Source organism: Haliotis asinina, chromosome 4 (genome assembly GCF_037392515.1).
Source record: "Haliotis asinina isolate JCU_RB_2024 chromosome 4, JCU_Hal_asi_v2, whole genome shotgun sequence".
NCBI classification, from domain to species: Eukaryota; Metazoa; Mollusca; class Gastropoda; order Lepetellida; family Haliotidae; genus Haliotis; species Haliotis asinina.
The window spans coordinates 63,712,743-63,731,486 of NC_090283.1; the positions used below are offsets into that span (position 1 = coordinate 63,712,743).

At 40.6% G+C, this 18,744-nt stretch overlaps 1 pseudogene; it reads right to left on the minus strand.

Moving 5' to 3' along the window:
- Window positions 1-16,561: 16,561 nt before the first annotated feature.
- LOC137281089 (sperm motility kinase 3A-like) lies at window positions 16,562-18,520 on the minus strand (annotated as a pseudogene).
- Between the last annotated feature and the right edge of the window lie 224 nt (window positions 18,521-18,744).

Sequence of the window (18,744 nt, forward strand, 5' to 3'; positions counted from 1 at the left end):
CAGCCGATTCATAGAATCTGGCCCATTCTACCACCCGTCTAGGTGAAGTAAGGGCCGAAGTGCTGTGTTGGGAAAAGGAACGTTGGTCCAGGCTCCAAATGCCCTCTACCACCAGGATCCCGTCCTCCACCGACACAGGGGCGCAACCCACGGCAAACAGGTTACCCAAGTTGGTCGCCTCTTACGACCAGCAATGGGGTGTTGTTGACAAATTCTGCCCAGGGTCCACACGGGAGAAGAACACTAAGCATTACCCAACACCCACCACGAGGAGGTAGCTCTTCACGGGTGCCAACTGTCAAGGACATAGGAGGGAGTTAATATATAAAGTCATATTTGCAATTTCATCCATATCGTGACGAAGGCAATTTATACTATAAACATGGAAACATTTTGAAGAGTAAAACCTGTCGACAATGGAAAGTACAAACACCTGAGTATCACAGATATCAACTCGAAACTAGTACGTGCATTTGAAACATCTTAATTAAACAATGCAAGATAAAACACGGACTCCGGTAGATCACCACTGAAGGTAGATTACCATACTAGGGACCACGGGGCAAGTTCGTGGACTTCCGCAGTTTTGAGTTTGTATTCTCAGAAACTCGGTGAATCAGGAAGCAATTTTTGTTCATATAGTAAACTAACGCGTAAGTAAGTGACTGGGTTGGATTTTACGCTTCCTTCAGTAACACTAATACTAAACCAATATCACCACTGGAGTTGAGGAGGTGGGGTGGGAACCAGACTAGACTGAGTACATTGTATCCCTGTAAGTGAGTGAGTGAGTGAGTTTACTTGTACGCCGCTTTCAGCAATATTCCAGCAATACCACGACTAGGGACATCAGATATTATATTTCATTATATTATATTATATTATATTATATTATATTATATTATTATAATATATATAGATATTATATTATATTTCACATATTACTCCATGTGGAGAATCGACCCCGGTCTTCCACTAGCGGCGAAGGTAATTAAGGATGCAGTAATTTAGGAATACAGTGCGAGAATACCCTGGGTTTTCTTTGACATCGAAGCAGGAACAGCATATATGTTGTTTTCACTTACACCACAGGCAAACTGTAGCGCAAATGGGATTGCACAGCATAGAGAATATAACAAGTCTTCTTATATGCGAGCAAAGGTTGGCAATGTACTTTCCTCGCTTCGGATCGAAAAATATTTTTCATGTCAAAACAAAATATCGCCACCATAAAAAGTATACACCCATTTCTTCACCGGGTTCTGCTGTCACATTTCCAACCCCATGGTTAATAATTATTCACGTGAAATATGTTTGATTCAACATTTTAAGCGCAACTCGTGGTACATCATACCGTTCTTCGCATCCATTCCCCCTTCCAGCATCCGGTTCAACGGAGTGAAGGAACAGGAGGGTCTTATTCTGCATGGAATATTTACAGTTACCTCCCCTGCATCATTCGCCCATTACACCAGAAGTGTTTTATGTAGTATAAATGTTACGAAAATTCTAACAGCAGCGACGACAGATAAGGAAAAAGTCCAACAGGTTCTCAATAAAATTAGGCATTGTGGTATTTCTTTTTAATTTCTGCTTATTCTTGTTCTGTCACTCCGTTCAACTGGAAGCTGGCAGGGGTAATGGAGGCGAAAAACGATCTGAATACTACGAGTGTCGCTTAAAATGTTGAATAAAACATATTTCACGTGAGTAATTACTAAACGTGGGGCAAGAAATGTGAGAGCACAGTCAAGTGAGGAAATGGGAGTGTACTTTTGATAGTGGCAATATTTTGGTTTGACGTGAAAAATATTTTTCAATCTGAAGTGAGGAAAGTACGCATGTAAGAAGACTTGTCATATTCTCTATGCTGCGCAATCCCATTTACGCTACAGTTTGCCTGTGCTTAAACTGACAAACTGATTGGTTGCCCTTGAAATTGTTGCATGATTGCATCGTCAGTTTATTGTAGATTAAGCAATATTATTCTTAGTGCGACAATGCGACGTAACGGTAAAATGACATGCTGCCACACTGTCGTGCATTGATGAGTGAGTGAGTCAGTTAAAATTTTAAGTGACATCGGCAATATTTCAGCCATATCGTAACAATATTGAAGTTATCATTTTACAGTAAACAAAGGTGTATTGTAAAACCTGTCAGCAAAAGACAACAAAACAGCTAGCATATAACAAATTTCAATTTAAACTAGTAATACAGTATGGTTCAAAATTATTGAGAATAGCTAAAGCATTTCATATTATTAAACGAGAACAAATGAGATAAAATTGAATGTATTGTGAAAGTGAACTGACCTTTTCATGTTGTGTAGGTAACAATTTAATATTTTATCAAGTCTCCTTGAGCTTCACGGCACAGTCTAAGACGGGTAGGCATACTTCCTATCAGAGAGGTTAGTGTCTCGTAGGTTATGCTGTCCCAGTATCGGACCACTTCTCTCTTCATGTCTTCAATTTTTGTCAACCCCTTTTGATTCACACATTCCTTCATCATCCCCCAAATGTTCTCAATGGGATTTAAGTCAGGACTATATGCAGGAAATGGTAATGCAGTCACATTTTTCTCCTGAAACCACTGCTTGGCATGTTTTGCGGTGTGTTTAGGATCATTATCTTGCTGCAAAATCCAGTCATTTCCATAAAACACATGTGCACTTGGAAGGAGAAAATTATCTAATATGTTAGTGTAGCGTTGACTTGTCAGATTTCCCTCAAACACACACAGCGGGGTCGTTCCTAATAAGGATATCCCTCCCCATACATGAAACTTTGGGCTGTATTTAGGTCGTCGATACAACGGTGCTGTCGCAGACTTTGTCCATATTTTCACATTATTGGGATATACCCATATTGAGCTTTCATCAGTAAAAATCACATTTTCCCAGTCAAAGTTTTCATGTGCCAAACACCACTCAACACGCCTGTCTTTATGTTCTTGTTTCATGAGAGGAGAAGGAATTCCAGTCTTTTTCTCCCATCCAAGATCAATCAAATTTCTTCTAACTGTAGATTTTGATACAACTGTTAATCCCCTTTCTATCATTTCATACCTGATGTTGGAGATGCTTGCCCTTTGCTTTTTAGACGCTAAAATTCCCAGCCGGACGCAATCTGAGAAGTCCAATTTTCTGGGTCTCCCTGCTCCTTTCTGGTGCCCAAAATCCTTTCCCTCTTTAAAATTCTTCCTAATCCTATACACAGTAGAAAGAGGAGTTCCTGTTCTCTCTGCCAATGTATTTACATCATCAATTCCTTGATTACACAACTCAAAAATCAACCTTCTTTTATCTTCAGCAGACATTGTTGACAGTGCTGAGGAAAATGACGTCTGCTACAAATTCAGGGGAGGTAACTCTAATTGTACTATACTCAGTAGGGCAAGATGAGTTACCTCCCTTATATCATTACTTAGTTTTAAGTATCAGTGAATCAGTTGAGGTGTTAGGATAGCTCAAAGTAAGAAGAAAAATTCTCAATAATTATGAACCAGACTATATAACACCAGTTGTCAATATTTGTCAAAATGCATAGCTTCTCACGTTAGCTTCATCATCTTGACGTAATTCTGATTGTTGTTGTATTATTTCAAGGTTAATCCAAAAACTCGACATGTGGATTATGTTCATATTTGCTTTGATAATTATATGGATAATGTGCTTATATCTGCAAGAAAAATCTAAATTACGAAACGTTCACCTTCAATTGTTTCTCGTAATTTAAATGATTTTCTCGCCATTGCATTTTTTGTAAACAAATGCTCCTAAGCTCGTCCATTATTTCTGATATGTGAAACTGATCTTAACTTTGTTTTTCTTTGTTCTTGTACTTTGCGTCTTCGTCTTCAGCTGCTGCTACTGCTACCTCCTCCTCCTCTACTACTACTCCTTCTTCTCCTCCTCCGCCTACTACTACTACTGCTGCTGCTGCTACTACTACTACTACTACCACTACTACTACACTACTACTACTACCACCTCCTCCTTCACTACTACTACTCCTACTCCTACGGCTTCCTCTTCCTCCGCCACTACTACTACCACTACTACTACCACCTCCTTCGATACTACTAATACTCCTAATACTACTGCTACTACTACCTCCTCCACTACTACTGCTGATGCTGTTGATACCACTACTACTACTAACTCCTCCACTACTACTACTACTACTTCTACTACTACCACCCCCTTCACTACTACTACTCCTTCCTCTTCCTCCACCATTACTACTACCTCCTCTACTACTACTACCTCCTCTACTACTACTACTACCTCCTCCTTCACTACTACTACTACTACTACCACCTCCTCCACCACTACTACTACTACTACTATTACTACTACTACTACTACTACCTCCTCCACTACTACTACTGCTACGTTTTCTACACGTACCACTACCACGACTTGTACTCCGGGCGAGAGGTTATATAATGGCTGGGGTGTTCACTAGACAGGTGTTCGATTCCACACATGCTGGTCATTAGAGTGACGAGCGAACACTTTAACCACTGAGCTATTGGTGTTACCGCTGCCGTTTAGCGTCTCAATGGCAATGAGATCTATAAGACTGATTTATCAACACATCGTCTTAAAATAGCCAGCACTTTAAGCTTAATAGCGATATTCAAAGTTACACATCTGAAGCATTAGCGAGCACTGAACCAGGTCATGTTTGTATTTAGGATATTTACGCTATGTAACACGCCGTGATCTTTTTCTGCAAAGGTACACCCAGATATTCAGCGTATTTACTGAATAGATCACAAAATTATATATAAACACACAGGTATCACTATCAAGAGTCGCACGCCAAGGAGGAACGGTCGGTGTTTGTCGCAAATCATCGTCAGTGTTTATTTTGTGAGACGTCAGTTTATGTAAAACGATTTCCCAACGACAATAGGTACCAGGTCACGGTGGATCTGTGGAGTTTCCTGGTCAAGTGGTTATGTAGAACCTTGTGTAACAGCGAGTTTAAGTAATAATAGTGCTTATATTATCAAAGCACTAACAGAAAGACGAGCATCGATCTACGTAAGTTTGATATGATGATAAGTGTCAGCCACGTCAGTGAGACTGTCCACTCGATTCCTTTAGTTACCTTAAGAATACAGCACCACAAACTTTAAAGACACGTCATAATACTATTTTACGTAATTGCAGGTGAAAAAATGTCCTATGACGTCGGCATAGCAACGAGGTCGTCAAGCTCAGTTAGTGCGTATAAGCTTCGCTCATTGATGTTTCATCTCTACCAGCCATGTTATTACAGAAACCCAACGATGTTGCGAGTTTCCAGTAGTAGTAGTTCACAGGCGGATGCACAATATTTGGCAAGCACCAGTTTTATTCGTAATGAACACTTATATGCTCATATTTCTTTGCATTAAGAGGTGCTGAGGTGTTACATTTTGTGCATTTATATATTTTGTATTTTTTAAAATTTAGTAAGAATGACTTACATTGGTCACTTTTGCCATTTTCTATTATTCACAGTTTTGATCGATTTAAATAATCTAAATATATTTTATATTTCGGTTTCAAACGTAACTATTTGGATCAAATGAATTATAAATGTAAACTAATGTACACATATATCTTTGTCATTCAGTAATTTGCACCGTTACACTGAAATGAAGTTTATTCTTATCAAATTATTTTTCGAAGCTGTAAGAATGCATAGGACTGGACACATCAGCAATTTTCGTGCCGGCTCGGTCAACGTATTCTATCAATTAGAATTATGTCAAGGATTTAGGGTTAGGGTTAGGGTTAGGGTTGGTGGTTTGGGCTTAGGATAAGGGGCCTAATCCAGTATAGTGGCTGGTAGAGATGAACCATCAGTGACCGGAGCTTATACGCACTCGCTGAACTTGACGACCTTGTTGCTATGCCGGCGTCATAGGGCATTTTTTCAAGAACGTGTACCAGTTGTTTTCCTCTTCCATTTTTAATACTTTGTTCACAAAAAAACGGGAAAGTCGGCTTCGAACTTGCACTCCAGCCACTTTCACCTCTAGATCTACATATTTTCAGTAATGATTCGAAGTCTAACTCATCCTCGTGCCGTCACTAGACATGCCATGTCTAACTCACTCATTCCTTATAGTGCCATCCACATTATCCTAAAACACTTTTCTGTCACGAATGGACACAATGATTTACAAGCACGTCATTCATGCATGCACCGTGAAATCGACGTCTGACGCCTGATGTCAACAACCGTTTTCAGTTCGAACCATATCGGTTCATTCAACACAACATGGTATCTTGTAGATAACGGAATAGGACGATTGTGCCAGATGATATCGGGGCCGTTCAGCAACCGTCAGTAGATTGACAAGTAGACACCAAGTCTACCCGTAACCTTCGTAATTGTCTGCAACCAATTCGACTCTTTCCGTTCATGTCCGTGACGTCACAGGAATGACTGGCTAAATTTGCACTTTGTGCAACAATGTGGACGTAGCAGTTGGTTAGCTGTCGGGCTAACAATCCGAGGGTCGTTCCGACGGGTTCTCACAAACTGGTTAACTGCCTGTCTCATTGACGTGTAGCCTACGGCCCAGTTCTCCCGTGTTTTTGTCATATACAAGACCTTCAGGCACTTTTACTTCATCCTGAAGAATGCCAACATAGGATTTTGCCTCAATGTCTAACATTCCAAGTGTCTTGGCTTCTCCTTTTAAATGTTTTGAATACCTGGAATCAAAGCCAAGTGAACTTGGAAGAGCATGGGAATAATCATACAATGTCCTTTTGCTTGGTAAGGATATGAAGCCTGACTTGCCAGCAATGTCATAAGCCTTTCGACTTCTACTTCGCATATAGAGACACCATTTTATTACCATCGGATGCCATCTCATTGCGCGTTTGTCTTTGAGTTCACTGTATTTTTTCTGCTGCTCCCAGAAAAGTCTCTGAATAGACGTTTCATCAGGGTAATTATGTGATACTTCATCCGAGTGTTCCATCAAGAGTTTCTGAAAGTCTGAGTTAGACGAAGCACTTAGGTTAAGACCTTTCTGAGTAATATTCTTGGATGTGTTTTTTCTTAAACGCTCCATTTCAAGCTGCATGGAATTTCTACAACTTTTCATCATTAGGTACTTTTCTATGACTTCATTCTTCGACATGTTTTGATAGAAGTTTTTTCACATCATTATGAGTGGAGAAAAATGTAGGCAAACCAATCCAGAATTCGATTTGGGCCAATGTCACGTCGATGTGCATATATGATTGCTGTAAAGGATGGCTTGATGACTACTGAAAGCTGGACTGAGCCTAAGTCACTGTCATAAAACTGCACAATTGTAATGTTTTCACGTTGGTTTCTTGCAATTGTAAAATTGCCAAGCTCATCTACATGCTGTGAAGCAGCTCCTTTTTCAATTTCAAATATTGCTGGTACCTGTGGTGCCGTAGGATGTAGGTCCATCACTGAGGTCAATGAAGAAGGACTTCCACGCTCTGTCCCACAGTATATCTCTTGATCTGAAAATGGAGATACACAATATTAATAATAAAAAAAATAATTTGTATTGTTCTAAACACTTGTTAAAATTATGCAATAGTTGGTTGTAAATGCTCTTTCAAACATGGTCTACTTACTTACTCAAGACTGGAATAAAGTACTTAATAGTTTACATTGCACCTTTTTTCACATAACAAAAGAAACAATATTAAATTTGATTACACAATTACCTTGATAGTTAAACTTATTTTTGCAGGAAACAGAAACAGAAATACCAATGAAATATATAAATACCAATAACTACAAAATATTAACACTCACTTTTTTAAAAGAAACCACTAGCCTGAATGTCCAATTTTCATTATTACTTACCTGCAATCATCAAGAACAGTTGACTGAACTGAAGAATAGGAATGGTCAGAGAGAGCGGAAGAAGTAGACTTTGTTGTTTCGGACCTCTCTTTGAATAGCCCTTCCGACGACTGCCAATAACAACTTTCTTTTTCCTGGGCATCTACAAAACAAATGATAACTTATGATATAAATAGTGTCATAAATAAAATGTTGAAGAATGACTTCATTGTTCACTCGTTGTTGCAAAAAGACAGACTGCTGGTTTTGTATATTAATAAAATAATATATAGTAATACAAATCATAATTGAATTTCAGTAGTAAGAATAGAGATAACATATAACAATATTGTTAAGAATTTTTAAATGATAAATAAAGACCCTTTCCACAAAGATAATCATTACAGTGAACAATAATGGAAACGTGCATTTTTTTCAAACGATTAGGTGCACGAGACTTTTGTACAGTGATTTAAATATATATTCGGCTCATATTAACGAACAAAATAAATGTTATGTCGTCTGCTACATGGTTATTGGAAAGTTCAGTCCACCCTGAAAATATGGCTTACGTCAAAAGTCATAAAAAATAAAATACCGATCGTAGCCATACAAATTAGGTACCAAGCAAAAGATGAAATCACCGTGAATGTTCACAAATTTATTCAAAATATGCTAGTAATAAGCTATTCTTGTGAAATCGTGCGAAAAGTGTTTTGGAGAAAATATTTCGAAAAACATCATATTTCGTCGTAATTCAGGAGTCAAGATAAGGAATGACGCAATCGCCACAGACTTTTTAATGTCACTAAACCAATCTTCATCGTATTTTCTTTCATTACACTCCGGTAACTAAGTATTTGGGTAGAGAATTAGTATCCCTTATTGAAAATCAAAATCGGAACTTTCGCTGATTTTGCACCTCCGCCATTGTTCTCACAGAACAACGAGCCCACATGGCAGTATTCATCAAATACAAAGGCACATAATAAACCTTAGATGCACGATTGCAAATATAAGTATAGGCATGGGAATACATGAAAATATTCAAATCTTACCTTTGCAATGGAAATACGCGAAATCGGTGATTGAAGACAGTGAAGTGAACGCAACGTTTTTGCCAGCTTCCGGATAGGCTGCGCAGAACAAGCCGTATCACTGATGTTGTTGCACATCGGCTAGAGGGCCGTCCCTCTATTATATGGTGTCTGATGTAAACAAAGGGTCACTGCTCAAATCGAAATAGTGTTACAAGTTTTCTCAATGAAACTGAACCATTTTAGCAAAGGTGTTTAATTAGATGTGTAGACTCATAAAAAAACAGTTATGAAATTTGTACATTATATTGACGGAACTGTGTAAGATGTGACGAATTTGTCACGTCTTTCTGACCTGTGGCAGAGATCGATACTATACAGGCTCGCCGCATGGAACTCTGGGTAGGAGAGTGCATTTGATCACGTTTTTCAACTAATCAGATTACAGAACCCAGTGACTTTTGGTTTAAAATGGTCATTTAACCAAATTTCAGGCCGTTCATTTTTCTCGGCAAAAACACAACCTGATATTCAATTCTCATGAAAAACCAAATGATTGAAAATGTTTACTTGTCAAAGGCAATAGTCCTATTTCCACTATGAATTCTAACCTCTGTCATCCTATTTGACTATACATTTCATCATTTTGATTATTCGTAGGAGCTTGTGCAGCCTTGTCATGAGTAATCAGGATCCGCTGCAGTACGGCAGGATCTGCTGAAAGATCATCGGTTTCCAGATTAGGACATCAGTGTCATGTAGTTATTTTCCATTATATTCCGCCATATACCTGAAATGTGCGGCGTAAAACTAAACTCACTCACTCACAAACTTCGTTAAATTTGAACTGGAGCAAATCCCTTTGCTGTTTCTAATCTTGCAGACTTTACCGTACTTCTATCACAACCATTTTCTGTGCCTGAAGCAAGGTGGCTGGTAAAGACATGGTACCAAATATACTATCACTCTAAAATGATTGTCCGTTTTCCCAAAGACACCATCGTTATCGTTTGCATTAGTTTAGGAGGTGTTGCTTTGCTGTCATGGGCATTGAGCCTTCATGCAGATAACCATACAACCACAGATGGCTTGAATCACTTGGACTTGACCTGTACATGCCCCATAGAAGGGACCGCTGTTGTTGTAATGTGTGTGCAGGCGCGCGTGTGTGTATGTGAGTGCTGGGTGGGGTAGAAGCGTTGTGTTGATGTGAAAAGGAGCCGTGCGCATGAATCAGTGTTCGTGTTTCTTTGCTTCATTCCTCACTTGTCGCCCAGAGTTCGATACCCTGATGGATATACGTTGTGTGAATCCTATATCTTGTATGTAAGAAATACAGTTCGCTCTATCACCATGTATAGTGTAATACAGCCCATTTTCGCCCTGGACCATTATAGTTAAAGCGAACTGTATCAGGAAATTGCTAAAAAGTTCGGTGACGTGGCCGTGTCGCCGTAAAATTGTGAGTCGAACTATGAGACATTTTATCCGTCGGAAATCATAAAGGTAGTGTTTCCACAGTGATGTTAGTTCAGTGACGCAACAGCAAACCAAGAAATGGGATGCAACTGAGTAGTTTACTGTGGGAGCTGTGATACTGTGATGCATCACGGCGTCAGTTACCTTGTGACGTAATGCAAAAGTGTTCGATTACCAGAGGGCAGATTAGAATGGCACAGTGACGCTAACACATTGTGACGTTATTTTAAAAAAGAGCACATTATCGTCTGATAAACTACTGTCGGCGCGTTTGATTTTTCACCGATGCATCTCAGAAATATATATATATTGCTCTCTGATGACAAAGTGTTGCATTGACTCAAGTCGACTAGAGCATATGTCACTGCAGTGCCCGAAACTTGTTAGATTCTAGTCAAAGAAAGGTATTTGAACCGTGGCAATTAGTGCTGCATGCTCAGTCTTACCATGCGGCGGTTTTGTGAAGTCACATGTTGCGTCTGTTGCGTCTGTGGACAGTGTACAGTAATATAGAGTGTTCATGATATAGGTACGCCTGTGGTATTCCCCTCTGTAATGTTGTGGAGTATTGCTACTCTAGCTGCAAAAGGAAACTATGTTCGCACAAACGAAATCTAATCAAATACTGGAGCTGCATGTGGACGCAATTACAGATGTAATCACAGTAATTATGGTGTGCTACGTTTCATGCCAAAACGGTTTCGATACAGTACAGATAGTGCACACGTTTGAGCATGTTGATCTCTATAAACTGCATGGAACTAATGAATGTCCAAAACTACTGTCCATTGGGGAAGCTAAATTGTTTGATGATTCTTCAAAACGACTACCTGGCCACACATAACAACGTCATGACGCCATTGGGATGGTCCTTTGGAGAGAGTCGCAACGTGCAGGTGACTGTGCATTTCCGTCGCAGCACTGTTGAGACCTTACCAGAACAATGATGTAGTCGCCCACATGCACAGCCACGCAACACGAGTTCTCGAAACAAACTGAAGTTTTTACTCAAATTTCAAACTGAGTTTGACAGTTGAAACCGCTGAAATTTGAACTGTATTTTTTTTTTTAAAAAAAAAATTGCTCAAACAACTTCAGCTAAGCCTATATATTCACAAAACTCAAACTGGCAGCTATGGTTGAGACTACAATAGTAAGGATAACAGAACACAGATTATGTAAGGATTTAGATATTTAACAAGGTTATTTTGATGACTATAAAACGTGTATCGTTATAGAACTGTAACAATTGAACTTTCGCGATAACGGTAGGCACATAGTATGAATCTATTGTAAACATAATGTAAAACCTATTCTAAGATGCTTCGGTGAAAGATCAAAGGCGCCGGCAATACTTTATTTAAGGAATACAGTTCGTTCTACCAACATGTACAGTGTATTGTAAACCAAAAGTCTCTGTGTTCTGTGATCTGATTGGTTGAAAAACATGATCAAATAGTATTAGATTCCCGGAAACTGCAAGACTATTCACTGCGTGTTGATCTCGCAAACAATTGTTTTGTTGAGTCATCAACAGTGGTGACGTCATTCAAATCATATTGTGACGTAAAGTCAGAATGACGTCACAAATGAGCACGCTACCATGGGAACCAGCTGAAACGGCCTGCTGATGACACTTCACTGCTGTACCCGTACTCGGTGTAAACGAGTGCAGACAGTAAAACCGTTTGATTCACTTTTGTGTTACAATGTCGATAAACACCATGTGATGGCCAATTTCCCGGTGTTATTGAGTATTGAAGCACAGGAATGTTTCATTTGAAACCTCCGGCTGACGCCGTCGGTTCCAAGTGCATTCCCGTGCTTCATATACTCAATTACACCCGGAAATTGGCCAACACATGATGTTTATCTCCTAAATAAAGCACACTTTCGCCTTGAACTATTATGCTTAAAGGACAAAGACGCTTACATTTATTACACTATACATGGTGGTACAACGAAGTGTATTTCTTTTCTAAGCTGCCACATTTAATCATTTCTAAGCCTTATTTCGATTAATCTATGACAGACAAACGACTGTGTCTGTGACCTAAATTGAGAATCCTCGCACAGGGCTAACTGACGCGGTGTTCTTTTGACGTGTCAGCCCCCTACGTTAAGACAAACGTTACTAGAAAAACATCGTGACGTCGGTTATATTGTGACGTAATGCAAAAAAGTTCCATTACGAGGGGGCAGAGTAGAATGGCGTAGTGACGTCAACACATTGTGACGTAACGCAAAAGTGCACATTATCGTCTGAGTATTGTCGGCGCCATTGATCTTTCACCGAAGCATCTTAGAAGAGATGATAATGTGCACTTTTTGCAAGCGTCTTCGTGCTTTAAGTATAATAGTTCAAGGTGAAAGTGTGCTTTATTACACTATAATTGGTAGTAGAAAGAATTGTAATCTTAATTTCAGTACATTCTGGGAAATGTATTTTCCCATATTTGAGTAAAACTCTAACTGATGTCAAAACCCAGATTTAAGTTTGTTTCGAGAAATCGGGGACAGGACTGATGACAGACTGGTCACAGACCGCAGTGACAACTACTCCGATCCATTCCAGGACTTCGTCGTCAGTAACAGTCCGCTTATATGGCGCTCATATCCAGGCACATTGCCTGCTCACAGTGCAATATACATTACTATCTCTGGTCATAGGACACTGTCGTACTTTCTGATACCTTATCAGCTCCCTGGGGATCATACAGGCATGCTGCCTGTTAGGTGCAATGAACTAAGCACTCATATTGCCAGAACTTCCTCACATCCTATCCATACAAACCATCGTGGAACCGTTTACGTCATTTCAGGTAAGCATGTGTCCTCGCGAATTATTGCTTTTGGGTAATTTACAGGTGCTCTCACTCAGGAAATACAAGAACTCATGCCATATATTTAGTAGCGTTCTTGTTATAATCTTCATTTATGCACACGAACAACGTGCGTTGTTAATGGGCCATGATTAGCCAAGGATTCTTTGAAATGATTTGTTGTACTGCTGTTTATCGAAGTGAGAAAATTCATTTTTAAGCGACCTCCACAAGGCAAACTAAAGTTTGGTAACACATCAGACTTTAGTTTGAAAGTGTGAACATTCCGACAACTCGCTACCAATACCAATTTCAGGGTTGCCAAACCGTTGTCGTGAAATAGGATCTGTCTCTATTCTCACCAACTTTTCCATCAAACTTTCGGAGTTGTCATATTCGAGTTTAAGGTCTGAAGTCTTGTCAAACTCGTGTTGTTCAGAAACGACCAATCGCAGTAAACGAAATCGTCACGTGACTGCGTCGATAGAGACATGGCGCTCAAATGACACGAAAGTCTGGCAACGTGCTTGACGTGGTAAAGCGCGGGTTTCACAAAAATTTCAACAAACGAAGGCCACTTTACACTGCATTCATCAATATGTTTATGCAAGTTACGTGGCAACAACCACATGAAACAGAACCTTATATTTCTACATCCGACAAAAGTATATGTTTTTTCTATATTGATCTACAGATTGACAAAAGATAAAGGACAAATTGCACATGAGTAGGTACATTTGAATGGGATTTATTGTTCATTTTGTTGAAGCTAGTCCACGCTTAAGCATGTAGAAATGTGCAGATATAGCCAATCTACGACTGAAACAACTCTCCTTCTGTTAGTAGTTCGGGAAAGGTTTATAATGGGAGTTTCAAATCACAAAACACATCTAGATTAATGAATTACGAAATACATCAGTGATGTATGAAATCATCGGAACAGAACCCTTCAATCGGGCCAGGTTCTATCACTCGTTCGTACACAAAGACCACTTTAAAAATAAAATTTTGCATCTGACGTGGATCCAACAGACAAAACTAGACTGACAATATTCTATTCTAAAACAAAATGTGTACTCTTGGCATTTTCTGGTTAGTGATTATTTTGCGTGACTACATCTTTTTTTAAAGTTTTGGTCATTCAATGGAACACATTTAACCAGAGTAGGCTGACTTTACAGCATAAAAAATCCAAAATTACTGTCCCGTTTAATAAGTGTCGTTTTATTTGCATGGCTAGATTTCCCAAATTGCTGATGGCTGAGGGGATGATGTAAATCCAGCTAGGGTCCATGCAGGTAGCAAAGGTACTGTAAGTCCCCATGGTCCCTAGTATGGTGATCTACTTTCAGTTGTTAGCAATCTATAGCCCATTTTTATATTGTATTGTCCTCTATAGATAAATTGTTTTAGGTATAGTTACTAGTTTTATATTCTCATCTGTGATATTCTAGTTGTTTTACTGTCCTTCGTTGACAGGATATATATACACTCAGACGCAAAAGAAACGCACGTTTCTATCTGAACTGAAGAACCAAATTTGGACCCCTAATTTCATAATACCTTCGGTACATAGTGATGCTTGGCGATGCTTGGAACATTTTCTGTATCATTTTATAAGATCAATGTGATCACAACAAGACGAAAACGAATCGCCAAAATGCACCACTCAAATGAAGATGTGGACATGATGCACACTTCCCACGTGGAATTGAATATGCACGATTTTTCACTACCCGTAGTGGGTATAAAAACCGCCAAGAACTTTGGCATATCCTTCATTGTTCAACAATGCCGCGACTAAACCAACATGAGAGGAATCAGGCTATCGGACGTTTACACGCTGGAGAGTCTGTCCAACACATTGCTCGGCACTTTAACGTCAACATAACGACAATCTACCGTCTCCAGCATCGCTATAACACAACACAGTCAACCAATGACCGTCAACGAAGCGGCCGACCAAGGGTCACGACCCCTTGGCAAGATCGTCTCATGACACGGCAACACCAGCGTGATCCTTTCTTAACAGCAAGCCAAACTGCTCGGGATACTGTCACATAATCGACGCATCAGCCGTGACACCGTTATCCGACGGCTGCGCGCCACCAACCTACGATGTCGCCGACCAGCACGTCGTCCAATACTCCGACCACACCATAGACAAGCACGACTTCAATGGGCACAGGGTCATCAAAATTGGCGTCATCGTGAGTGGAGACGTGTCATCTTCTCTGATGAGAGTCGCTTTTGTGTGTCACATGCAGATGGACGGGTCAGGGTTTGGAGACGTCAAAGAGAGCGTTTTGCTGACCGAAACGTGTTGGAAAGGGATGCATGGGGTGGTCCTAGTGTCATGACTTGGGCCGGAATTGGACTTAATGCTAGGCTTGGACCAATGTGCTTCCAGAATGTGGGTCAAGGTCGAGGACGCGGCATCACAGCGCAGCGTTACATTGACCAAGTCATCAGACCTCATGTTGCTCCATTTTTTTGCCCGACATCGGAATCACATTTTCCAGCCAGATAATGCTCGTCCGCATGTTGCAAGACTTACCATGGCCTTTCTTCAACAGCACAACATAAACGTCATGCAATGGCCGGCCCTTAGCCCTGACCTTAACCCCATCGAGCACTTGTGGGATGAGATTCAGAGGCGTCTCCACCAAGTGCAACCAGCGCCTGCAACTGCTGATGACCTGCGTACAGCTGTACTGGAAGTGTGCAGAATGATCCCAAGGGCCTTCACAAATCGTCTGATCAACTCTATGTACAGGAGATGTGTGGCAGTGATCAATGCTAATGGTGTGCACACCAGGTATTGAATGACGTAATTCAAATGATCGAAATCGGAAAATGCAATTGCTGACACAAATTGTAAAGACCTTATTGAGTATGGATACCAATGAACTGTGTTTGCTCAAATTTCTGTACATCTGACTCCACTCGTATTTGTATACTTAACTGTTGAAAAAGAAATACAGTGATGCTACATGTCAGACTTGCGTTTCTTTTGCGTGTGAGTTTATTTCATTTCAGTATTAAATGTTCTCGTCACGATATGGCTGAGATATTGCCGATGTGACGTTAAATATTAACTCACTCACTCACTCACTCACTCACTGTCCCGTTTACCACTGTATTAACAGAGCGTTACAAGAATGTTAGGATATATACACTGCTGTCAGTTACGAAAGGATCGTAGATTCACTATCATGATTATTGTAAGATCCCTGCTAGATTTCTTCATACATTTTTACAAGAGACTAAACATAAATATCACAGACAAAACTAACGCAAACGACACGTTCCATACAGATCATGACACACATATACAGATGGAAAGAAACATATTTCACAAGATGTCTTATGGGTTTTAAATGTTGTAATTCCCTTTAATATCCTTTTCTCTGTCACCTTCGAAGATCTTCTGCGGTTGACGGACGAGGTAGAAGTTGCCAATATATACTCTCTCGTCTCGAACATTCATCCAATCGCAGTTGATGGACCGGTTGAGCGAGTACCGTGACGCTGCTACATAGGCGAGAAGCCCCCTCAGCAAGTCCTTAATCTCATTCGATAGAACCATAATCTTCTCGGGCGGGAACTCCAGTGCAGACGACCAAAAGGCAACTTGCCGACTGTCATTGTATATAACACAGCGGCTAAGGACCACATGTCCGCAAGCCTTGGGTTGAATGGGATTTTGCAGATGACTTCCGGTGCTTGAAATCCCATAGTTCCACATGAATCTTCGCAGAGTGGGTCACCTGTTACGAATTTTACGGTGTGGCCGAAGTCAGCTATTTTGATGTTGTTGTCGTTGGTGATGAGGATGTTCTGAGTGTACATGTCCCTGTGGGCGTAGCCGGAATGGTGAACATATTCCAAGGCGTCCAGGATCTGTTTGAAATACCGTCTGGCTACCGGTTCAGTGATGAACTTTGCGTCCTGGGCCCGAAGAAGCTGTTCAAGGTTCCCGCTCTCACAGAACTCAAGGATCAGCCCAGCTCGTCCTTGTATGGTAAGAGTGTCGAGGAAGCTGACGACATTCGGGTGACTCAGTCGCTGATGGATCAGCATCTCCTCTGTGATGTCGACTTTCGCACAACTCTGTTTCCGCTTTCGGCCGGAGTTGAGTTTGATGGCGACGGGCTTGTATTCGCTCTCCTTGCCCAATTTGGACGGGTGGAGATCTTGGGCGAGGATTACAGACCCGGATCTTCCCTTGGCGATCACTTGAAGCGGGTTGAAACCGAGACTCGACAACTCTGGGATGATATCGTCGTAGTATTTGTTACCTGAAAAAGGTTATGAAAAGCTACAGAAACGTTCTCTGGGATGACATCGTCGTAGTATTTGCTAGCTGAAAAAGGTAATGAAAAGCTACATAAACGCATTTTAAATTTGAATTTTCTGTATAAATCAGGAAGAATCCCTTGTGTAACTGGCCAGGGTGCCGTTGAATGAAACAACCTTAGCGCTAAGACTAACTTCAGTCTGTGTTACTCCTTGCTTGCGAGGCCTACTTGCAGAAAGGTGTCTTAAAGCTGCGAAGGATTGTCACCATGCATGTAAAATCATTTCTTTAAAACACTTACCTCGTTCAGTAATGATCGAGTTGGTTTTAAAGACGCTTTTGAATATTATTTTGGCATTCTCGGTGTTATTAAGTTAATATCAGAGTGTACCAGCATGACGTGTGAGGTAACCTGGATGTGATGCGTGAGATCCTTCACATCAGGGATGCGAGATTGGCTTGATATACAGATACATGGGAGAGCGTCAACATTAGTTAAATCTTTATGAGTTGGGTTTTACGTCGCTTTTAGCATTATTCCAGCACAATAACGGCGGGGAACACCAAAATGGGCATCAAGCATACCAAAGTAGAGAGTTGAACTCGAATTTCGGCGCAGCGAGCGAAAGCTTTAACCACTTGGCTACCCCCCTCCCCCAAATTGTTCATGCTCACGTGTAATTTATATTGAATTTGTTAACTGTACCACAGACTTTAAGGCCCAAATATACTGAACTGCAAAAGAAATGCAACTTTTGTCAAGTTTGAAATCAGTCTCGTGATAATGTTGGGTTCCACGGGAATGCTCTGGACTTGGTACTAAGCAGAACCACCGTTACCAAGAGAGATGCATGTCTCCTCTACATATGCATCCTTCTTACGGTTACCGATGGTCTACCCATTATCGTCGTCATCGTTGTTATCGTCGTCGTCGTCGTCATCATCATCATCATCATCATCATCATCATCATCATCATCAACAACAACAACAACAACAACAACAACAACGTCATCATCATTATTGTCATTCGACATAACGCACTACCTACTCCGAAGTGTAGTGGTTAGAGCGAAAGCCCGAAGAGCGGAAGGTCGTGGGTTCGATCCCCGGTCGCGTCATAGCCGTTAACAGGAGTGGGTGGTCAGGCTCACTGACTTGGTTGACACATTTCATCGGTTCCCATTTGCGCAGATCGATGCTCATGCTGTTGATCACTGGATTGTCTGGTCGAGACTCGATTATTTACATACCACCACCA